The sequence below is a fragment of the Carlito syrichta genome, unplaced genomic scaffold (genome assembly GCF_000164805.1).
Source record: "Carlito syrichta isolate Samal-C Ts95f unplaced genomic scaffold, Tarsius_syrichta-2.0.1 Scaffold288451, whole genome shotgun sequence".
NCBI lineage: Eukaryota > Metazoa > Chordata > Mammalia > Primates > Tarsiidae > Carlito > Carlito syrichta.
This window is the reverse complement of record NW_007232547.1, coordinates 107,668-133,131: the sequence shown is the minus strand read 5'-3', so window position 1 is coordinate 133,131 and position 25,464 is coordinate 107,668. Positions and strand designations below refer to the sequence as shown.

General features: G+C 42.1%; 1 protein-coding gene across 1 annotated transcript in view; it reads left to right on the top strand.

The window, feature by feature from the left end:
* The first annotated feature begins 5,512 nt into the window (after positions 1-5,512).
* Positions 5,513-25,464, top strand: part of GPAM (glycerol-3-phosphate acyltransferase, mitochondrial) — a 67,460-nt gene continuing 47,508 nt past the window's right edge. Inside the window, exon 1 of the mRNA XM_008053781.2 lies at positions 5,513-5,742. The gene's annotated coding sequence lies outside the window, so the exon portion shown is untranslated. The remainder of the gene's footprint in view (positions 5,743-25,464) is intronic.

The following is a 25,464-nucleotide window of genomic DNA, read 5'->3' as shown; positions in this document are numbered from 1 at the left end:
TACAGTTTTTTCTTTTCTTAAAATGTAATACATTTTGACACCCTTTTGTGTGTGTGTGTGTGTGTGTGTATCCCTAACATCTTTATGAGTTGAAGGAATATCTCATTAGCCTCATTTTGATACAGAAAATAAAGCACCATGAGAAGAAGTGCGTTGCTTGAGGACACAAGGTCTCACTGTCTGGGTTCCCCAAGGCCCCCCAGTTCATTCCACTGCGACATGACTTCAAAATGGAACATTCTAGTTTGGTGCAGAATTTATTTGTTTTAGGATAAGACTTTCACATCCAATCTTGAGATGTAAATTGGGAGGTCAATATAATTTTTTTTCATGTGCAAGAGAGGAAACTTGGAAGACCCTGGTTATTGCTGGAGCTCAGACACTTCACATGTTCAACAGTTTGGGTCCTCGGAGAAGCAGATGCTAAAATAGGAGTTGATGCACAGGAGATTTACTAAGGGTGATGTCATTAAGGTTAAGGGGAAGGGGAGCAGAAGTGGGCAGGCCTTGGACTGCAGGTCTGAGTCCTGTGAAAGGAGAGAGCAAAGTAAGGACTAGATCAGAGGGGCCTCAGATCACGGGGCAGCTTTGGGAAAGTGTCTGCCAGGATGATGGGGAATATCGCATGTGGAGGGGAGGACTGGTTCTCATGCCTCCACTGTGCTCAGTCACTGACCAGGAGACCTTGAGCAAGTGTGACTTTGGCAGGAATGCCATGGTGGATCCAAAGAGGCAGCACTGAGAGGCTATCAGTCAACTAGGAGCCCACAGCAGGTTCTTGTGAAGAGGATTCTGAGCGGTGCTCCTCTGGGACTGACTTTGCCTATGCACCCTGGGCCAGACTCTGGAGGCCTGGAGATCACAGAGGACTGAAAAACATCATTCCCATCCCCAAGGAGTTCATGGTCTAGCTGGGAAGACCACACATACACAACTGAACATGCACACCTTTGCATTAAATGATGACAAGGGCTATAATAAAAAGGGGAATGTGATGGAGTAGTCTGCGATTGTTGGGAACAATGTGTGCTGGTGGTTCAAAGAGGGACTCTGGGAGAAAAGCTTGGGATGTTCCCATTTGGCATTATGGCAGGCATGTGTGCAGGGTGTTCCAGGTCATTTCAACTTTTCTCACACCCATGGATCGCCTCCACCCATGTGGCATCCATTGAGAAACTAATAAGCTCTATGCCAGGTGGAGTGAGTAGGTGGGTCCCTGGCCATAAACAAGCTTATGATATTGAGGGGGCTTACAGACACTGATAAGTCATTTAACAAAACATCTATAGAGATACATATGACTTTATGTGGGTATCTTAATGACTGCAATCCTGCTAATATTCAGAGGAGACACAAACAATGGGCAAAACTATTTATTAAGCAACCGCATATTTACTAAGCTCTGTAATTGCATGATGTAGTGGTAGCGAGGAAGTCTTTTGTTTCTATTCATTATGAAAAAATAAATAGAAAAAAATTACGTGTAGAAAAAAATGAAAAAACAGAATAACAAATTGCATAAAGGATGCTTAATACACACATTCCTTACCAATTATCAACTCATGGTAAGTTTTGTTTCCTCTTTTTCCTCCCCCACAGCCCACCCCTCTTATATTACTTTGGAGAAAATCCCTAGACATCATATAATTTCACTGGTGAATATTTTGGTATGAAGGACAAAGATACTGTTTTGTTCTCTAAAAACATATCCACAATACTACTGCACACATTTCAACTTCCTGAGCCTCATTTTATTTATAGAATAAACACAATGGCGTCTATTCGGCAGGGTTATTAGCTACAATTTTTATAAAGTGTTTAACCCAGTAGCTAGCCACAGTCATATTCCCTATTATAATTATAACACACACAAGAAATTGTTAGTCAGAAGGGCCTAGAAAACTGCATTTCCACAGGATAGCAAAGTGGTTCTGATGCAGGTGTGGCCAAGATCACATGTTGAGATACACTGTTCTGGGGTATACAATGATTAATTGAAGCTATTTTTTAAAAAACTTAAGTTGAATCATGTCATTTTTGGTGTTTTTTTTTAAAGAAATTTCAGGACACATTCGAACTCCTTATCTTGACACCCAAGGCTCTTCAGGACATAGAGTCAAATATTCTCAAATTGTAGTGTGCATAAGAATGACTTGGGCATCCTATTAAAATGCAGACTCCCAGGTTCTGGCCCTAGGACTTCTGGGGTAGTGCCCAGGAATCTTTGTGTTTGTTAATTTCCTGGAGATGTCTGTAGTCCTCTGACGACAATCTGATGACTCTAGCACAGGGGAGCAAGAGAGACAAACCTACAACCACCTGCAGGACTGGGTCTTACAGTCTGTTTAGAACTTTTGGTCACTGTGATAGAGGTGGTAAGTACATATATGCAAATGCATATTTTGTCCACATTAGAGGGGAAAAGCTGGCAGCTCACAGGCTGAATTTACCTTGCAAATCTGTGTGGGCTTTTTGGTTTGAACAGTATTTAATTTCTTTGAATGGTTGCCAATTAAAAAAAATTGGAGATTTCACATTAAAATCTATATTTTCAGCTTCCTTTGAAAATAAAAAGATCTGACCATACTAGGGCTACATTTCCCATGGCAATATTTGGCTGGAGGTGGTATAATAGATGCCTTGGATGAGATGTATACCCTTCAACTGACCCTAGTCTCCACTACTTCCCATTAATCACATCTAACCGATTTTTCTTATTTACAGGCTGCCTAATGTTAAGATGTTTTTGAATTTGTGAGAATCTGGGTGGATGCTCTTGTTTCCAGTCACCATACTTGCTGCCCTAGTTGATTATTTCCCCCATACCATCCCACCAAGCACATTGCCCTGATTGTTTAATCAAGTGACCTTAAGAATTTGGATGAAATATTCCTGGCCACAAGTCAAACTGAGAACTTGGCGACGCTTCAGTGGAGTCCTCCCCACGGCCTCTGAGTTTTCTCGTCTATATAGCCATCTTCCCCTGCATCTTGAGACTTTCACAATCCCCTTATGCACACCCTTCCTCACCCAGGCCTACCCCACTTGCACTGCCATCCAAAGTCCCTCTTCCTTCCATGTGAACAACCAAGCCAGCTGCATAGGCACTGCTGTCAGTCAGCGGGTAAGAAGAAAGCAAGATGACCTAGCCTGTGTTTGGGAATCAGATCCTTATCTGCCTGTGAATCATCAATGGCTGGCTTGCAAACTCTGTGCCTTTAAATAAGACATTTAATCTTCCTGAGTCTTAGGTAAAAAATGTGTAAATGCTGACGACAACATCAACCATTTGTTGACCCAATTGCCAGTTTTTCCATAAATTTGATAAAGCCCTTATTAAATTCTTTCTTCTTTCTTGTTTTTTTCCCTTGAACAAAATATCCTGGAAGCCAAGACTGTGTAGGAGAAGAATAAAGACCTGTTTTGTGTATGAAGAGCTGAAGGAGAAAGAACATAGGATTTACTTCTGGCTTCAATTCCTGGCTGGGTAGCTTTTGGCAAGTTACTCAAACTTTCTGATTCTCCATGACCTTATCTTTGAAATGGCAGTAAAAAATAATACCTTCCTCTTGCATAGAGTTGTGGGGAAGATTACACGAGGGCATATATGACTGTGTTTCATGCACCGTGAAAATATATGCGAATGTAGGACTCAGTTACTGCTATGATATTATAAATTCTAGCTGGGGAGAAGCCCTTTAATGACTAGTTCTCTCACTTGCTTTGTATCCTTCCTGTTTCTTTGCTATAGGGTTGCGAATCTGTGAATACAACAGAGTGGAGACTTGTACATGAATGTCTACAGCAGCATTATTCATGATAACAAAAATAAAAAAATAAAAAAATGGAGACAACCCAAATGCCCACAGATGGATAAATGGATAAATATACTGTGGTATATTCAAGCAACAAAATATTAATCAGCAATAAAAAATAAATGAAGTGAACCTTGAAAACTTTACGCTAAGTGAAAGAAGCCAGTTGCAAAGGTCAAATATTGTATGATTCCATTTATAGAATATGTCCAGGATAGGTAGATCCATAAGAGAAACAAAGTAGATTGGTAGTTGCCTAGGGCTGGAGGAGGTTTGGCTGGGGCTGGGGGAGACTGCTCATGGGAAGATGTTTCTTTTTAGGATGATGGAATATTATAAAATTGATTCTGCTGATGACTGGGCAACTCTAGATATATTAGAAATCACTGAATTATACACTTTAAGTGGGCAAACTGTATGGTGTGTGAACTAGATTTCAATGAAGCTGTTATATATATTTTTTAAAGGATTGGAGATACAACTTTACTTTTTCTCCTTTCTTCCCCAGCAGGAACCCTGCAGAGGGTCTCCTTGAAGGATGTTTGGCTGCACTTGACTCTTTGACTTGGGCCTATTTCCTGTCTACCACTGCTGGTTTTATTTTTATTCTTCTTGGACAGGCTTATTCCCTTCATGAAAAGCCCCCTTCACTGGTTCCATTGTACCAAAGACCTCTTTGATAAACTTCCACCTCCTAGACTGACATTGTTTCACGAGGGCAGGGAACTGTGCCAGGTTGGGCTCACCTTAGTGTCTCCAGTGGTTAGTATGTCTCTACTGCAGTAAATGCAACATAAATATTTGTTGAATAGTTATTTATATGACAAGAGGGTTCCCCTTAAGTTCCTTTGAATAATGAACTCTAATAGATCAAGGTGCTTTGAGGGTTTGTCTACATCTTCTCAAGGCATGTAGGTGCTTCACAGGGAACAGAGAGAGTTCTCATACATTTAATCTTTGCAGCAACTAGTCCAGGAAGAGACTGGCATGTTCAAAGTCACAGGGCTGACAAGATAGAGGGCCGTCTCCAGGCCTGCCTAGCTCCCAGAGCCCACCCTTTTTAAAAACACCCTTCCAAGGCCAGCATGGCAATGATAGTTTTGGTATGGGAGAGTGGTGGCAGCTGGAAAGGATGAAGACATATAGAAGCCCCAAGTCACTACTGATTAAAGGACAAATAGGTAGTGCTCATTAATAAGCATCTCCAACATGTGAGAGAAAGTCACTAGGGTTTCTCAACCTTTTGGGTGTCACAGTCAGTGAACTGCATATCTGGTGTCAAATATGCTCATCCTCTGGTGGCCTCACCCCTGCTCTGCCCACTCAAGCCTCACTTCCTCTCAGCGGTGAGAACTGTCTTGGCAAGTTGGGAGCAGCCAGGCCAGTAGTCTGGGACTCCATGTGACCCCCCCAGGGTGCTCAGCTACAACCCCCGGGCCAGGCACCTCCACTGCAAATGAGGTTACTGAGCTCAGAGCTTTGCTCCCCAGTTAGAAAATCCCCAGCAGGAAATGCCAAGAAGACACCACCTGCTGCATCATTAAATTATAACAAGCCTTGAAACTTGCTCCAGAAGCCTGGGTCTGTTTGTCCTTGTAGTCGGAAGGAAGCATGTGATTGGCTGGACAAGCTCAGCCTAGCAGGTCTTATCTCTGGTTGGTTATTATTTGATTAAAGAGGCTTCCTCCTTGTGTGATGTTTCGAAACTGCACTGGGAGAGTTTGCTGCTGCCCGAGGATTTTTACTGAGGTTACTGTCGAGCACCCAATGTCCTTCAGCCTCTGGTCACACATATAGGCACCCAGAGGAGCCAGACCACAGTTTTATCGACCTGCAACCTGGGACTATCTTCTCCAGAGTCTTGATCAGTTTTGCTAGAAAACCTATTGGAAATAATTCATCAAACACCAGAGAGTCAAGGATACAGGTATTTTTAAAATATGGGGGGCAGGTTGTAATTTCTTAGGATGTCATGACATGAGACACAGGGGTAGGATGGGAGGCTGGGGAAGCAGAGTGGAATGCATGAGAGGCAAACAGTGGGAAGAAGGAAGTCAAAGAAAAAACTCTGAATCTTGGAATTTGAAGGAAAGGCAGAGCTGAGACTCTTCGGCATAGTTGTTTGCAGCTAGAAGCAGATGAGAGCATGTTTGTGGCGTAACATTCCCATCTGTGTTCATTTGTTCCACATGAAATTCTTCCTGAGTTTTTGCTACTCTTTTGGCTTCCATGTAATCCTCCACCCTGGCTCAGAACCCCAAAGTCCTGAGAGGGTTTAAAACATTTTATGAAAAATCCAATTGTTTTAGCTTAAAACGTCATCAAATCTGATTTGCAAATGGGATATGGCCTCCCAAGACTCTGCTTAGTGGTATAAATCCTTGTACCAATCCTTGTGTTGTTGGCTGCAGAGAAAAGGAGAGTGGGACTGAGCACTTCATTTGTGATAGTTTCTTTCCCACTTTGCCTGAGATCTGTGTTTGATATGTGACATCCATTCTCATCCCTGCCATGTTCCCAAGTTAGTGGTGTGTTGTAAGCTTGGGTTGGGCGGAGAGCTTTATGCCAAAGGGCTTCCTCTCTACAGATGAAAGCTGGGATTCATGGGGCCAGCAGAGATTTAGTCTCTTGGAATGAAGAGGAAAGAATAGACTTCATCTTCTCTAATTGTTAGGTTTGACTGGAGGTGACCAAAGTGGGGAGGATATGATACAAAAGCAACGAAAACAATATTGTTTTGCATTGAGTGGAAAATAATGTTTTTATGGTGCATAGATATTCTTAAAATTGATTTTTCCTATGTGCATCGTAGGTTAAGAAATCACTGTACTAACTGCCTTTCCTTTCTCCAGTCTTGGTGGCCATTTTTACTTAGTATTTTCATCCATGTCATCTTAGTTCTCATTGTTTGTATCCAGCGTTTCTGTCTCTATTTTGTTAGCTACTCTGGAATGATTACCAAGGATTGTCCCACAGGATGGAGGATATTCTTCTTGCTGACTACTGTAGTTCCCAAGGAGCTTTCTCTGCTGGGACCCCATTGGATTTCCTGAGACTATTCTGAGTAACAGGTCTGAGAAGTTTATCACAGTAAATCCTGCTCCTCTTTATAATTTTAATGGAAATGCCAAGAGGTGAAGCACAAGCTTAATGCAGGGGGTTAGACTTCCTGGACCTGATTCTTCTCTGCTCCTTTGGGAGCATTTCTTCCCTTTGCCATCATCTGGATGGTGGGTCCTGCATACCTTTGGGGCCTCTTTACTCACTCTTTTCATCTCTGTCTCTCCACATGAATACTCTTTCAGTTCTACACACTCGCCCACCATGATGTGGTGGTTCTGACATGTGAACCTTTCTGCTTAAAGCATTCTCCATTCCACCTTACTTCCAGCTCATTTAACAGATAAGCAAACAAAGTCAAGAAGAATGTCCAAGTTAGAACAGTAAACGGCAGACGTCAGAGCCCATGCTTTTACTCCTGTGTCATGACACAACTTTGGAGGGGAAGGAGCCAGTGAAAAATGAATGAATAATAGCAGGCTAGTAGTAAAAACATGGCAACTCTTTAACATCCTCAGTTGGACCTGTTCGCTCAGCTGAGCCTACTCAGCACCAACCATATGCCAGGCTGTGAATAAGGCTTTGAGACCCTGAGCTGAGATGCTTTTGGTTCTGATCACTGCTCTATCCTCTCTGTCAGGATCTCTTTCCCCGTCAGTCTCTCACTTGCCTTGGTAGCCAGGTTTAACCACTTTTATGCTCTTGCCTAAAGACTCCAAATCTGGAATGTGGTCTGACCTTGAAGGAAGTGCTTAAGGAAGCTCACTGTATCTCAGGTGCTATGCTGAGCACTTTGCCCTGGCTGATCTTATTTGTCCTCCTTATGGGGTAGACGGGTTAGCACCACGTTATGCTTCAGATGAACAAATTAAGGCTACAGTAGCATAAGTAACTTGCCCAAGCTGGTAAGTGCTAGGGCCGAGACTCAAGATTTCTAGCCTCAAAGCCCTTGCCCTTTCCACGTTCCAGGGCTTTCCCCGAGCTTCAGCTTTGGACTCACTGCATCTTGGTGACTTTAATATTCTTGTCAGGCAGACATTGTCCTGTCTCACTGTCTGCCTCCCCAGCTGCTAAGTGGGGATATCTTCCCTGCTTTGTGGTCCTTGGCCCCCTCTTCCTTGTCTGGACCTCTGGCCTGGTACTTGCTCCGACTCCTGGTGCTTGTGGGCCCCACACTTATGTCTGCTTTGGCAAGACTGGATGCCTGCCTGGAGATCCCTGCTGTGGGCTGCCCTTGGTCTAAAGTGACCCCACCTCCTCTCTCAAGTCTTGGGGCATCTGGTCCTGGAACATCACATTTAAAAAAAGTCTGAGCCAAGGCTCCTAGCTTAAGGGACTCTCATAAATCTGTTCATCTTTGTCAGAAAAGTAGACAGTACAAGGAAAAGGGATATTTATTCATAACTGAATCTTGCTTTTTCCACTTGTTATTTAAATTGTCCTAGGTCTAGCTTCCTCATTAGTAAAATGAGTGTAATATATTTCTCAGGGGGTTACTTTGAGAAAGGAGATTACGTGTTCAATAAATGGTGGTTGTGTGCTTACTGTGTATGAGACACTAGGGTATAGTGGAGAATGAGGCAGAGAAAGTTGCCTGCCCTCACAGAAAGTATGATTGACAGGAGGTGACAGGCATTGAAAAAAAATCACACAAAGAAATAGGTTATTTCCACCCGTGATGAGAAAAAGGACCAAGGGATCTAATCTAGTTAAGATGGGAGTGGGAGCTACGAAAGAAAATGCTGTTTGATGAACCAGCAGCATTTGAGCTCTTGACACCCCTCCTTGACTGGAGAGTAGGAGGTACTGAGGACCAGCCATCTTGGCCAAGGTCCTGCATCTCTTGGGGTTCAGAGTCTCTGAGAATAAAATGAGGGGGTTGGGGGGCTGAGGGATTCCTAAGACTCAGCTGCCTATCGTTGGCATTTTATGATTTTATGGCAGGAGAGAGCCAGATGAAATGAGAACTTCCTGTCCAGGGCTCTTCTTCCCTAGCTGCCTCCACTGATGGAGAGAGGCCAGGCCAAGGTCCAGGAAGGCAGGAGGAGGAAGTGGTCTATTCTGACTCCCAGAATTCTGGCACCTCCTTCCTACTTTCTGCATCTGGAGCCCAGCATTCTCACTCCCTTGGGGCCCCTCCTATCAGAAGAAAACGCATATCTTTTTTCCAGGAACTGTGTCCTTCCTCCCCAAGCACCTATATGTACAGCAGGGACAATTAACCTGCCTGGGGCGGTGTTCTCTGATGGTGAAATTCTGAGAACAGGAAGGCTACGAGGAGAGCAGGAAGCTGAGGATTTGGGAATGGGGATGGGCCTGTTCTTTGGCTGCTCATGAGTGCTCCCGAAGCTGCCCACTTGGCCTCCCCCAGGAGCACCATGTTCCTTTTGCACTGCACATAGTGTCTATTGAGAGCTCTCTGGCCAGGATATTAGTGATAGCTCTTGCAAAGAGCTGGTTAGCATTTTTTCCAGACAAAGCCAGAAGTTCCAGGAGGTGGTGGGGAGGCTAAGCCTGCAAAGAGTAATGGAAGAAAATGATTAGTCTCAGGCTTCTGAAAGCATAGGGATGTCAGAATCTCTCTCACCTGTCCTGGGGTTGAAAGGGCATTGCTGACCTCCAGAAGCATATCAATCCTCTCTCCATCTCTCCTTCCACACCTGGAGTCTTACTCTTGCCTTCAGCTGTCTGTTAGTCAATCCCTGACTATTGCTTGCTGGCCATAATGCTTAGTAGGACCCCTGGGGGCACTGGTGTTTTAGCCAGTGATTCCTAAAGGGAAGATGGCAATCGGCATGAGACTTCAAGGCACACAAGTCTTCTCCATGTAAATTCAAGATTTAAAAACTCCCCAATTAATGGAAGAGTCATAGAAGTTTGATTGCTGAGAAAGAAACAGAGATGCTGTGCAACAAAACACTAGGCCAAGAGCATTTTCAAAGAGACCTTGAATAGCAAGTTGTACCCCAAGGCAAATTGCACCCAACAGGTCATAAGAGGGAATGACATATTTGCAACAAAGAGTTCACCCTCATTGCTCAGTTCCCAGAACCCACAGCCTAGCTAATCCCACTAGGTGGGACCACGTTCTCCAATTGCTAGCGGCATGTCAGATGAATAGTGGAAATCCTGGGTGTCATGCTAAGTCAGCACTAATTGAAACACTCCATCATGGCTCCTGGACTCTCCAAGCACAAGTGGGCAGAAACTCTCTTCCCACTTGTCCTCTGCCTTGCCTGGATGCACTTGCTTAGTGAGCTTTGTATTTGGCCAGTCCTCTATGGGGCTGATGGGAAATGTAGCTGTGCATTGGGTTTCAATATCCTGCTAGAAATCAGGCTGACGAAATAAACACTCAAAATGAGTTTTGAAAGAAAAGGTTGCCTATTTACCTGTGTACTTCTCTGCAGAGAAGGGGTGGGTTCTGTGGGACTTAACCCTGAGGGTTGCTAATAACGATGTCTTTCTTTCTTCCCCCTTACCATCTCTTCCCTTCCCTTCTCTCTCTTTCTTTCTGAGTCAAGTTTTAAAAGTGTCTCTGAGGAACGGGGGCCTGGAAAATTAAAATCCTTGAGACCGAGAGCACTCCTAAACTTGGCAGTGGGAAAAATCAGAAGGTCCAAGCAACAGCAGCATGCAGGAGGCTGGCTTTTCCCTATCCCCATCCCTGTTCCTCCCCCTCCCCAAGATGTCTGCAGGCACCATGGGAGAGGAGTTGAGTTTTTGCCAAGCAGTCTCCAGGGCACCTCGCTGGGGCAGCAGTTCTGACCCCCAGCAACCCTTCCCCTTGGGGTGCATTTTAATTATCTTGTGGGAGGATGCTTATCCTGCTGGGTAAGGAGGGGGTGGGGATCCTTCAACTACACCAAGCAGAACACCACACATTATTAGATAATGGGAAATGTGCCCTCTAATCTTCAGATCGCATGGGTCTGTGAAACAGTACTGTGTGTCCCTGGTGCTTTGCCATTGCTCCTTCAATGCCTTGCTCTACCACCATCCCCGTTTCACATCTAATTAACTCTGGGACTCAGGGCAACAAGGCATGGTCGCTGCTCTCAAGGAACTCACAGCCCTGTGGAAGAGACAGCTAATTAAACAGGCAATTTAGTGTAGCATTACAGGGTGGAAAATTCAACCAGACTGCAGAGCAGTGTCATGTATTCACAGTGCAATGAGTCTCTCCAATTTTGTTCCCTCTGTTCTCCCTGCCCTTGCCCTGGAATACCTTCTTCACTCAAACTAGATCTCAAACCTAATTATTCTCCAGTCAGCTTCAGTAGTTCTTAAGATTCATGGCACCCACATTCCAGACGGCAGGTGGGAGTTGGTCTGTGTTGTTTTCTCCAGTACTGGGTGAAATAATGACTAAGGACAAAGTAGCAAGTCTTTACTACAGCTATATGTATTCAATTGGAGGAGTTTCCCTTTGTTCTGAGAGCCCTTGCTGAGATGCTAAAACATTCTTTTATCAAACAATGGCGTTTGTGTTGATGTTGATCGACAATTTAGTTTAATTTTAATATTGTGACTAGGCAGAATAAAAAAGTTAATATCCCTTTGTTGTCTGCACTATGATAGCTCAGAGTCTGGGAGGCGCTGTGCAATAAGCTGCTTGTCACTGAAGCTAACACCCATACCCGAACCCAAGCAGGAGCCCTTGGCGTGTCCTACTTAGTTCCTGATTTCTCAGTCTGTAGCAGGGCGACAGAGTTGATATATTCAAATTCCACTCACTTACCCAGGACACTTAGCTGACTGTAACAGCCAAAACCTTAAATAGAAACTACTGTTTTCTTGGAGTCCCAGTCTCCTGTATGTTTAATGCCTTAAGTATCCACTTTCTGGGCCAAACTCATGAAAATCTAAAGGGGAGTTATCCATCTCAGAAAGCAGTTGCAATGGAAATAAGAGCCCTCAGTACTCAGTGTTATCAGGATGTTTAATTTTTCATTGATATTTCAAGATAAAAGTTGATCTTCCAAGTTGTGTTAACTCAAGACACCATCTTCCACTTAAATGGAGCTTAGAGGCCAGGTGTAGTGGCTTATACATGTAATCCCAGCACTTTGGGAAGAAGAGGCCAGGAGTTCAAGACCAGCCTGGGCAACATAAGATCCAGTCTATACAAAAAAAAAAAAAAGTTTTAAAAATATTTAGCTGGGGATGGTGGTGTGTACCTATAGTCCCAGCTACTTGGGAGCCTGAGGAGGAAGGACCAGGAGTTTGGGGCTCCAGTGGAGCTATGATCATACCACTGCATTCTGGCCTGGGTAGCAGAGCGAGACTTTGTCTCATAAACAAATAAATAAATAAGTAGGCAGCTTAGAGACTGCTGCAAAAAATACCAGTACCCTGGCTGGGTTAGACACATTTTAGAGGTTCTATATCCTCCTGCTTACCTTAGGGGATCTCAAAGTAATCAACTCCACTCTGGTTAAATGAAGTTCCCCAATGCATCTGGCATTTTAGATATGGTCTAGGGCATTGGAAGTCTCTCACAAAATTTGGTAAATAGAAGAAAATGTCCACTAGGCAAACCAACTCCCAAGTATGCAAGTGTAAAACTCACGTTCTTGGGCGGTAGTTAAATGTTTTTGTGTTAAACGTGGTTTAAAATAAATAAGTCATGCTAAACTTAGTCATTTTAAGCTGCAAGGGATGGGGGGTTTGTTTTACCCATGTTTACAATGTTTTCTTTACTCTATGACAGCCAACTGCAAAGGAGACACTCATGCTTGGACTGGATGCTTCTGGAGGTCAAGGATATGCCTTGTGTGTGGGTGGGCACCCTTTTCTCCCATTGCCCACCTTTCCCTTGGAACCCAACACATCTCTTGGCACATAGGAGGCCAAAAAAATGGTGGTTGATGACAATGATTATTCAAATAACGAATACATTTTAGAGTGAATCAGTTTCTGGCACTTTCTATCTTGACCTAATATGACCACTTAATTATTAATATTTTTAACTTATCTATTTAGTTATTAAAATTTTCTTTGACTTGATCACTGTGCTTGATCTATACCCCTAAGGAAAGGAAGGTGTTGGAGCATGAGGTTGGTGGGCAGCAGAGGCCTTCAGGGGAGCACGCTATGTTCCAAGTCTTGCTCTCTCAATCCTTGGGAACTTTCGCTGGCTGTTTATTTGGGGGCTGGCCCAGGCTGAGGAGTAATAGGAGTGGTCCACTTAAACTTACACAATCGTGCTTGGCTCACCTGGGCTCTTCCAACACACTTTCCCTCTGAACACACTCCTCTTATAACAGGCAGCCCTCTGGCTAGTTATCAGCTTGAGGCTGTGGAAAGAACATTGTAAAAGGTTTCAGGGGATGTTTCTCATTAAGGCTCCACCACTGTGTGGCCCTGGGCAGGTCTCTTTATCTCTCTGACCTTTCATTTTCTTAACTGTAGAATGTATTAGATTAGATTAGACTCTCTTAATCTTGGCACTATGGACATTATAGGTAAGATTTATTGTGGGGACCGTCTTGTGCATTGTAGACTGTTTAGCAGTATCCTGGTCTCTAGTCACTAGATATTGGTAGTAACCCTCCCCTCATTTGTAAAACCAAAAATATCTCCAGAAATTTCCAAATGTCCCCCCGGGGACAAAATCACCTCCTATCAAGAATTATTGGAATCAGATGATATCTACTTTGGTTTGAGAAACCTCATTAAGAGTTGTTAATGTATCCTATTTTATTGAGCTTCTAGTATGTGCTAGGCACTGTTGCAGCTTAAATGTCTGTTTCCAGATATTCTATTGAGAAAGTGCCATTCATTTCATGGAAATCTGAATTCGAGCATCTGTACAGGTATGGAGGTGAAGTAGAAAAAAAGAATCTCTATTTGGATTCTTACTAGCCATGTAACCTCAGTTTCCTCATCTGTAAAACAGCTTTTTTACATTGTTGTCAGGATTTAATGTTCAGTATATAGAAAAACGACTAGATCGTAGTAGATATGCAATAATTAAACTTGTTCCCTTTTTCTCTCCTCAGCCCCTGAGACAGTCAAACCTTTGAAAATCATTACATCGTCAATGTTGCTTTACTATCTTTACCAAGCTACCCTTCTTCCCCACTTGTCTCTACCCCCTTCCCTGGTCAGTCCAGTGCTGATATATTGTCTTAAAAATCCCCACTTGGTTGTTTCAAGAAGAGCCCCAAATCTCTTGTATCTCCAAATTGTTGATTTGGGCCATCCATGAAGATGTGACCTCTCCCCATGAAATTAAAAAGAAAAAAGATTCTCCAATAACTAGAGATTTGCCGGCATCATTGTTTCATCTATTTACTTGTGCAGAATAAAGACAAGGGAACTCCTACTCTGTGCGTTATCAGCACATTTCCTTTTGGGGCACTGACTGGACATGGGTATTTTCACCTCTCTTGGGTCCTCAGAGTCTCAAGGTCAAAGGCCATCCAGATGCCTTGGCCATCCGAGGCAGCTGCTGCACCGTTTCCTCCATGGGAAACTCCTTGCTATTTAGTAGCCTGGTATAGTGGGAGGCATCATGGCCCGGGTGAGAAGGAGTTCAGGGTGAAGGAGTTTGAAACTGCATTCTCCTCTTGGTCAGAGGTCAGATCCTGGCCAGAGGCCACAAGGAACATGAGATAGTGTAGCTCTTAAAAAGATTGTGCTTCAAATCCCAACTCTGCTACCTAATTCCTCTGTGAACTTGGGAAACTTATGTCCCCTTCTGCTGTCTGTCATATCTGAGAAGTCTATAGTCATATGGGAGAATCAATCATAAGAGTCCTTCCCTCACTGTGCATTGTAAGAATTAAATAACAGAATTCATGGAAGGCACATGGCATAATCCTGGTATATACTAGGAGCTCAGGAGAAATTCATTATTATTAATAACATGTACCGTCTTAAATGCTAATTGTAAACAACAATGCATTTAACAGATGTTAAGTGACAACTAAAAGTGGAAGTCTGGGTAGCTAGAAAGATATGAGGTTGAGTCATTCTGTTACTGATAAGAAAACAGGCTCAGAAAGGGGTAGAGTAGGGAAGCAGTACCCAGGAATTCAATGATGCTCAATGGCTGCACTGGGACAGATGCCATTTCTCCAGAGTCCCCTTCAGATGCTGGTTCTCCCACGTTGGGGCTGCTTTCCTGCTCAAACATTTAAAGTCCATGTTTAGAAAATTACAAAAAAAAAATTTGAGGAAAACAAGGTTTAAGAACCATGTGCTATTTGTAGAGAGAATATTTATTTGAGGCTGTTCTAGAGGGACTCTTTATTCAGGGTAAGAGATAAATGAATATTTTGTTTAATATGTTTCTAATTACCTAGGGCTACCCCAGAGAAGGGAGTTTCTAATTTTCCATCTTAACTGGATGGAGCAGGAAGGGGAGACTGGGTGTTTCATTGCCCCCATTACCCTCCCCTCCATCACACACACATATAGATTAAACTTAGTGTGTCTCTGAAAGCAGAGCATCAAAAGGGAGGCCTGATCCTTCATGCTCCAGTTCACATTAGCCACTGCTTATGCACAGCCAGGCACTATTGGAACCACCTCCTTTGTCCCTTGGTTTCCCACTTTCTCAGTGTTCAATCCTTGCCTCACATAACTGACCTGAGACACTGGTTAGTTAATATGAGGGGGGGACCCCCCCAAACCAAGAATTTATTTATAAAAAATTGTATATTTAATTCTTACATGTTTAAACTTCAGTCACCTTTAATGTACTCTCTGTTTGATGCAATATACTTATCAAGATGCTTTTTCCACTGCTCAAAACAGTTTTTGAACTCATCAATTTTGATGCCTTTTAGTGCTTCTTCCATTTTTTTGTTCCACCTCTTCCACATTGGCAAAACGTTTCCCTCTGAGGACTTTTTTCATCCGGGTAAACAAACAAAAAAGTCACTCAGGGCAAGATAGGGTGAGTAGGGAGGGTAGGCACAATGGTCATGCTATTTTTGGTCAAAAACCGAACACTAAGTACAGATGTGGGCAGGTGTGTTGTCACGATGGAAGAACCAGTCATCTGTTTGCCACAACTCAGATGTTTCTTCTGCAAATCATGATGCAACCTTCTCAAAACTTCCAGATTAAAACTTTGGTTGACTGTTGGATACAGAGGAATAAATTCTGAGTGTATTACAAAGGGCCCACCCTCCAAAAGATAATTTTGTTTTTTGGGGTCCCCCTAATATTTTGCTTTAATGCTGATATATTATCTTGAAAGCCGCTCTGAATTATTGAACAGCTTAGCACAAATGATATTTACTTTCCCAGTGAGATCTGAAGAGACTTCTCCAGGCTGGTTTAGACTTGTGATTTGTATCTTGTCTTTCACGTCTTGTCAATAACTCATAAGTTTGCTTGAGAAGGAAAGACTAAAGTGTGTAGGCTCAGTGGTTGAAAGAGGAAGAGTTTTAACAGACTGATTCAGTACCTTTTCCTTCAATATTGACTATTTTGGACCTGCCTAGGATGGAAATTTATGTAGGCTTGCTAGGGTCTCAGCACGTAAAATCATGTGTAATTAAAATAGGAATGAAACCTTGCTTAAAATGGGATACATTACTTGAATTAAACTCTCCTGTAGTCTTAAGTGATGGTTATAATTCAGTAAAAAGTCTGACTCAACAGAGTCATAATTCTTATCAGAACCCTAGCTCCTATTTTGCCTTTTTAAAAAACCTGACAGTTTATTCATCTGCTGTCTTTCTTATTTAAAGAGAACTCACTCTGCAGAGAACACATATTCTAATGATTTTTTTGTATTCCTCCCCAACTCATTTTTTCACCCCTTTCTAGCCTGTATAGAATGATAAAGGAGGAACTGGCAAACTATGGCCCCTGGGCAAATCCTGCCCACCACCAGTTTGGTGAATAAAGGTTTATTGGCACACAGTCATATTGATTTGCTTATGTATTATGTGAGGCTGCTTTCACACTATAGCATAGAATAGTTGCAACAGAGACCATATAGCTTGCAAAACCTAAAATATTTACCATCTGGCCCTTAAGTTGCATAACCTCTCTGTGAAGCCTAATCTGTACCATGGGGATAATAGATAAATACCTATCTTGGAGGGTTGCTATGGGAATTCAGTGAGATCATATTTGTAAAAACCTATAGCCCTGTGCCTGGTACAGAGTAAATGCTCCATAAATGATAGCTATAATGATAATCATTCATTCTTTTTTCCAACAAATGTACACTTAATGCTTTCTCTATGCTAGGTCTAGGGGCTACTGCAGTGATCAAGACATAGAAAGTTCCTACTCTCATGGAGCTCACATTCTAATGGGAAAGATAGACAGTGATCAAGAAAACAAATCAGCAGCCAAAGTGATTCATGCTGGGAGGCTGAGACAGGAGGATCACTTGAGGTCAGTAGTTCAAGATCAGCAAGACCCTAACTCCAAAAAAAAAAAAAAGAAGAAGAAGAAAAGAAAAACAAACAGCAGATGTGGTGACATGTACCTATAGTTGCAGCTCTTTGGGAGGCTAAGGTGGGAGGATCATTTGAACCTAGGAGTTTGAGGCTGCTGCAGTGAGCTATGACCACACCACTGTACTCCACCCTGTGTGATAGAAGAAGATCTTGTCTCTAGAGAAAAAAAAAGAAAGAAAAGGAAAAAAAAAAACAAACCAAAAAAACCCAGAAAGTTATTTTCAGAGAGGGATAAGTGCTATAAATAAAACAAGATCATGTAGAAAAAAATGACAAGGCAGGGGACAGAAAGTCATTAACCAAGTTAAGATTCCCAAATAAAAATGAATCTGTTAGGCAAATGTCTAGAGAAGGAATGTTCCTGGTACAATGGACCATAAACACAGAAGCTTTGAACCAGGGATGAGCTTGGGATACTCCAGGAACAGAGAGATGGCCTTGGGGATCAGAGCAGAGTAAGAGAGGGGGGAATGATAGTGGACTAGGGAGGAGAGGTAGGCAGGAGCAAAATTATGTCAGAGTTTATAGGCCCCAGGAAGATGAGTGGCTCAGAGGCAGGGCTTCTATAAGACCAGGATGGAGCAGGAATATAGTCAGGTCCCTGGCATCCTGCTATGCTCTTTGTTCTAAGCACAGTATTATTATTCTTCCTCTTTGGTCTCTGGTATTTGTCACTGTGGAAAACAGGAATGAGTAGGGCTCTAGTGTGTCCCAGTCAAAGTGGCAGCTCTTGTTAGTGGCAAGCACATCACACCTCACTTGGGCTTTTCTCCTCGTAGGGCCCCTATTCCAGAGACAGATCTTCTGGCCAATGCCATTGCCTCTTTGAAATCATTCCTTATCAGAAGCTTTTAATGCTTCTCCAGGTAGAGCACTTAAGGTGAAAATCAGTGAATGTAATCTCAAAACTCTAATAATTTCCAGCAACATAAGACCACCAGATAAGCATTTTGTCCCTAGAGTCACTCAGAATTCACAGCTCAGTTCCCATCATTAGCATTTCTTTTATGTCTCAATCATTGAACAGGCGTGAAGTGCCTCAGTGACAGTATTTTACCTGTTTAAAGGTTAAAAAAAGGCCTTAGATACAATCAGTTATTCAAAGTGCCTCCAGATTTGCTAATAATAACCACACAGTACTCCATAGTAGCAAAGCACCTCTGCATACTCACTGGGCTCACTTAGAGGTAAAAGTATACCTTTGGTTGACCTACCTTTATCCATTTTGGATGATTCCTTCTTCTCTTCTTGCTCTCCTTTTCATCCTCCTCCTTCATTGTCTTCATCATCAGCAAAACCTTTTGTTAGAGGTACTTGGCTCACTAATAGCAATTGATACTTCCCTCATAATGTGTAAATATGTATTTTTTGCCTCGTCTTGCTGTAGATGTTGTTAAAAGAACGAGATCCAAATGTGGCTATCTTCAAGGCCATGCTCTCAAACACAGATTCTTTTTTTTTAAAAAAATAGACAAACATTACATATATTTGTGGTGTACAATGTGATGTTTTGATATAGGTATACATTGTGGAACGGAGTAAATCAAGCTAATTAACATGTCATCACCTCACATACTTAACTTTTTTGTGGCAAGGGCATTTAACATCTACTCTTTTAACCATTTTCCAGTATACATTGTTCGTATACTATAGTCACCAAGCTGTACAATATATCTCCAGGAACTTATTCCTCCTGCCTAACTGAAACTTTGTGCCCTTGGATCAGCATCTACCCATTTCCCACGTCCTCTTCCAGCAATTGGTAACCACAAATCTACTCTCTGCTTTTATAAGTTTAACATTTTTGTATTCCACACACAAAGTAAGATTCTACAGTATTTGTCTTACTCTGCCTGGTTTATTTCACTTAGCATAATTATGTCCTCTAGGTTTATTCATGCTGTCACAAATGGCAGAATTTTCTTCTTTTTAAAAGTTGAATAATACTCCGCTGTGTATACGGACCACACTTTCTTTATCCATTCATTTGTCAATGGATACAGGTTGGTTTCATATCTTGGCTATTGTGAATGATGCTGCAATGAACATGGGAGTGCAGATACTGCTCTTCAATATAGTGATTTCAGTTATTTTGGATAGATACCCAGAAGCAGACTTGCTGGATCATATGGCAGTTTTATTTTTGATTTTTGTTTTAAATACTTCCATCCTCTTTTTCACAATGACTATACTATAAACACTGATTGTTAATCTAGGGTCCATGAATGACCTTGATAGGGAAGTATGAACTCAATGAAATGGAATGTAAACTTTTACATGTCTGTTTTTTTCTGGGAAAGAGTTTGGAGTTTTATCAGATTCTCAAAGTGTTTCCAGACACCAAGAAGTAAGGAACTACTGCTTTAGAGACTTTAATGACTCAATGAATAGTACAGTTATCAAAGGAAAAATGCTATGCAAGCTTTTAACTAGAAAAGGACAATGTGCTGAGGTTGAAGCTGGGAAGCTGGGAATTTTTTTTTTGTTTGTTTGTTTGTTTTTGGTTTTTTTGAGTTGGAGTCTCACTCTGTCGCCCAGACTGGAGTGCAGTGGCCGCTCCCGGCCACCGCAGCCTCGACTTGCTGGGCTCTGGCGATCCTTCCGCCTCAGCCTTCCAAGTAGCCGGAATTACAGGCATACGCTACCACGCCCGGCTGATTTTTTGATTTTTTGTAGAGATGAGGTCTTGCTGCCCAGGCGGGTCTCGAACCCGTGGGCTCAGGCAATCCACTCACCTCGGCCTCCCAAAGGCACGGGATTACAGGCTGAGCCACTGAGCCCGGCTTGGGAATTTTTAAATACTCCTTTTATCTGTTATGATCTGTGAAAGCAAGTGGATCCACTGGAACCTTCCTTTTAGAGGACTAGACATTTTTCTGGAAACTCTTATGAAACTGCAAACATTATGTAGTATCCACCGTGTGCCAGGGACTTTCTCAGGGCCTTACATATTTTAACTCTTAATCTTACAACACTATAAAGTAGGTATTATTATTAACTTTGTTTTACAGATAAGGAAAAGGAGGCATACAAAGTTAAAAAACACAAATTGAGTTTACTTTGAACATTCCAAGACTTCACAATTGTGGACAATGTGGTTTGTCAAGTTGTAATTAATGATTCAGAATAATTACCATTTTGGACATGTCTAAACAGCATCCATGTTGCAATCTTGAAGTACATTCCTAATTAATAACAGGATTCCTATATATGCCACCTCTGGTTTTGTGAATAAGAATAGTTTACTAGGTCACATACAGAGGAGAGCTAGTTAACTGCTTTGCTTCATTAGACTCTGACTAAGAGTCATGGTGGTTTATAAAATGGGGTTACTAAGTAAGCATGTAATTTTATTTTTGTAATTATTAGCACAATCACACAAATTCACACTGTGTATCTAAGGTATGCCATAACTCTATGGAGCTTAAAGTCAGCTAAACCTTTTCTCTGGAAGGTAAAATTTTATTTATTCCAAGATTTGATCCACTGACAGGGCTTTAGATATAATTTACTCTTAACCTAGATTATAGTTATTTGACTAATAATAAGCAGATGACCTGGAGATTTAGGTGAAATATTCTCTAAGAACATCAATTATAAATAACCCAGAGAAAAACCAACATTACTGATATTTCATTTAACACATGTATTACCTATAGAGGTTACTAGGAATTCTACAACTTATGTATGTGTGCCTATGTGTCCAATGGTTCATGGAGGTGAAATAGTAGCACTAGATCAGAAGTTTGAGTCTCTGGAAAAGTAACTACAATGTAAGTGATAAAGAGGAAAAGTGTACTTGCCATCTTGCAAGCAGAATTGGATGTGCAGCAGGAATGAGTGAGGTGTTGGGCTCCGTGACCCATCTGACTCGCAGTATAACAAAATGGGGCTAGAAGAGGAAATTGTACCCTATGATCTTGGTTTATAAAAAACCTATTCTTGACTGGGCTTGGTGGCTCAACTTGTAACCCCAGCACTTTGGGAGGCCAAGGTGAATGAATTGCCTGAGGCTGCGGGTTCGAGATCAGCCCAGCCAACTTGGCTAGACCTTGTTTCTACAACAAAACAAAAATTAGCCGGTGTGGTAGTGTATGCCTGTAGTTCTGGTTACTTGGAAGACTGAGGCAGAAGGATCGCTGGAGCCCAGCAGGTCGATGCTGGGTTGGCCATGAGTGTGCCACTGCATTCTAACCTGGGCGATGGAGTGAGACTCCAACTCAAAAAACAAAAAACAAAACAAAACAAAAAAAACCCCAAACCTATTCTCTAATATCTTACTTTCATGTTGGAGATTACTTTGTCATAAACATCAAATTTTTATGGGTACTATGATGATGACTTCTGGTTAGAAAAGATGTGATTAAAACCATAATCAATTCTGTTATGCTTACTCAGGTTTTGCTTTACATAAGGTAATTTAGGTAATTGGAAACCGGGTTGATAACACTCTTTACTTTGGAGAGCTTTTCTTTTAGGAAACCCTTAAGTTAAAAGCTAAAGATAGCTACAGAGTGTGTTTGGAATACAAGATAATAAATTTTCCAAAAGAAAACTTTTATATGTCCTTAAAAGTAATAAGCCACTTTTCTTTAGAAGTATTCTAAAAGTTAGCCTTAGTTGAACTTAGATTGATCTTCCTCCCAATTAGTCTTAATTAGTAAGTTTCTAGTTTACTTTGAACTCATTAGAAAAAGAATAATCTAAATGCAAAGCAGTTCAGCTTCTCCTCTTCATGAAAATTCTTTCCTTTTTGACAAACACTGATTCCAAGAGAGGAAAGATAAAGCACATTCCTCCTCGAATACTTCTATTCCTAGGTTCTTGTCCAGAACTCTCAGCAACTCTAATAGCCACGAACACTCTCCTTTTATGAGTAGTTAATCATGTCTTGTATTTAGACATTAAGCAAATGGATATTTAGCATCTGCTTTGTGCAAGGTTCTGTTAGGTGCTAGGAATGCAGGGGAAAAGCCAAGAATGACACTAAAAGGGAGAGGCAGATATTAAATGATTACTTCTATGATTAAGTATTTAATTATAATTGTGATAAGTCTCATGTGGGAGAAGCATAAGAAAGGGGTCTAACTTAGTCTGAAGGGTCAATAAGGTTTTTCATGAGGAAGTGAGACTTGAGCTGTGTTTATGAGTTGTGAATCAGAGAAGGGGATGTCGGGGTGGGGGTGGGGGTGGGGCAAGTCTGGCAGAATATATGCAAGGGAAGGAAATAATCTAGCTTTCTTGAGGAAGTAAAAGCAAACCAGGATGGCTGAAGTCAGGGAAAGGATACATGGAAGGTGATGAGATTCCAAGGGGCAGGCTGGGCCACCATTAGAGGCCTTGTTAAAAACTCAAGCTTTAAGCCAGGCTCGGTGGCTCAGCCTGTAATCCTGCGCCTTTGGGAGGCTGAGGTGAGTGGATTTCTGAGCCTGCGGGTTTGAGACCCGCCTGGGCAGGTGAGACCTCATCTCTACAATGAAATCAAAAAATTAGCCAGGCGTGGTAGCGAGCGCCTGTAATTCCGGCTACTTGGAAGACTGAGGTGGAATGTTCGCTGGAGCCCAGCGGGTCAAGGCTGCGGTGGCTGGGCGACAGAGTGAGACTCCAACTCAAAAAAAAAAAAACTTAAGTTTTTGTCTTAAAGTCTGTATGGAACAATTGGAAGGATTTCAGTCAGTTGGAATGGTGATAAGGAGAGAGGTAGGGGTATTTGGCATGGTCAGTGTTGCATTTTCTTTTCTTTGTTTGTTTGTTTCTTTTTTTTTTTGAGTTGGAGTCTTACTCTGGTGCCCAGGCTGGAGTGCAGTGGCATGCTCATGGCCACTGCAGCCTTGAACTGCTGGACTCAGACGATCCTTCTGCCTCAGCCTTCCAAGTAGCTGGAACTATAGGCAAGTGCCACCATGCCTGGCTAATTTTTTGATTTATTGTAGAGACGAGGTCTTGCCAAGCAGCCTGGGCTGATCTTGAATCCCTAAACTCAGACAATCCTCTCGTCTCCGCCTCCCAAAGTGCTGGAATTACACTCCTGAGCCCCCGTGCCTGGCTGGTGTTGCATTTTCAAACGTTCATTCTAGCTGATGTGTGAGAGATGCTTGGAAGTGTAGTTGATGGTAGAAGTCGACATGGGGTATCTAGGCAGTAAGTTGTTATGACCCCCCCGGAAAGATGGTGTTAGATTAGAATAGTACAGGTATAGAAGGAGATAAGTGATGATGGGTTTAAAGCTGTTTGTAATTTTACATGTAAAATTGTTAGGAACTAGTGTTGGATTGGCTGTGGGAAGAAGTCAAGAATTTTCCCAAGGTTCCTGGTCTGCTAAGGAGACAGTATGGAGCATGAAAGAAGGACTTGAACTAGCAAAAGACAAAATATCCAGGTAGGTAAAGAGAAATGCAGGAGAGCACGGAGTTGTGAAAGTCAAGAGAAGAACTTGTTCCTTCCACCCAGAACTAGGACTTGCTCAACAAACCACAACTACCTGGTAGTCTGCCATCAGGTTGTATAAGAGTAGAAAAGCTCTGGAAGAGTCTAGGCTTGCATAATCTAGCCCGTGTTGGGATCTGTCTTCCAGAAGACAAAATGATCTGTCTTCATATTTTAGATCCACAAAACTTCTTGGACAGTATCTTTCAAGAACCTACAATGGTTTTCAAGGAAGTTGTCTTAAGCAATATGGAAGAGCAAAAGGTTTTTCTAAAAAGCAGATTGTCTTTAAAGATGCAATTCTGAGCACAACAAAGACAAGTGTATATGAGGTATAGCCTAGCTTGTTAGACCCGCCCAAATCTCTTCATTCCACCTTAGAACCTTTGCTTTATGTCAACCCAATTAGAAGTGTCACTGACATAGTTTTGATCCTCATTAGGGCTATTCATAAATGCTTAGTTATCTGGTTTGGGACACATGGTAGGATTGTACTTCTTTACCTAATTGCTTGGCATGACTTACTTTAATTTTGCTAAGGAAATGTGAACAGAAATGATGTGTGAGTTAACAGTCAGTGCATAGTTCAGTTCACTCTCCTTTCCAGCCTTGGCAGGCACAGAGATGTGTAGTTAACACGGAACCTCCCTCAGCCTGGGTCCCTCAGTGACCATTATAAGCACAGCCCCATAATACCTGTTATTTACGTGTAGCATAGGCAAGAAATAAACTCTGTTGTCTCAAGACTGAGATTTCTGTTACTGTATCATAACCTAGCCCATCCTGTCTGACACAGGGACTTTTCCCAGAACAAAGCAGCCTTAAGGGTTCACATGAGTTTCAAAGATTTTACAACAGATTCTTTGCTAGAATTCAAGCTTAAAAGAATAGCATTCCCTCGTTTATTCCCAGAGTCTCTGCAAGAAGTATGTTTTCTGAGCACAAAGTCTTGGCAGCCTAGACCTGAGATGAAGACCACTAAAGAATTAGGGCCACTTCCACAGCAAATCCTAATAACAATTAAAAAAAATTTATTTTAAAGAAGTGGAGTATAATTCAGGTTTAGTTATATATAAATGTTTATTATGCAGCTTATCCTTGTTGATGAGGTGTGCCCCTCTTTCCCCGGCAGATTCCCACTACTGCCAATCCCACCTCCCCCCCGCCCCCGGCAGTTTCCTGCTACTGCCAATCCTTTTCTTATAGTATTACAATAATTGCTCAGGTCTGCTAATGAGTGAGAACATGTGATACTCACTTCTTTGTTTCTGTGATAGATCACTCAGTATTATATACTCTAAATTCATCCAAGTTGCTGCGAAATCCTTAATTTTGGCCTTTATGGTTGCCTAATATTCCATTGCATCACTGTACACAATAGCAAAAACATGTAACCAACCATGCTTCCCATTGAAACTGGATAAAAAATGTGGTATATATACATGATCGAATAAACTCCATTTTACAGAGAACTGAGAGATTGAGTTTTTGGTTTGTTAGTTGTCTTGGAGTGAGGGGGCCTATGACTGAAGGGTTTCCCTACTTTGACATGTTCTTCCCTTCCTCCATTCAAACAGTGCTCTCCAGTGAGTCTCTCTCTCCAAACATGTCATGTCACTGCCTACTTGGTCTGGAAGTCTGTCAAGAAAGCTATCGCTTTCCCATTAATTCAATGTATTCCATCCAAGATGAAGCAGACTTTGATTCCCATCATTGGCCTTAATTGGGTC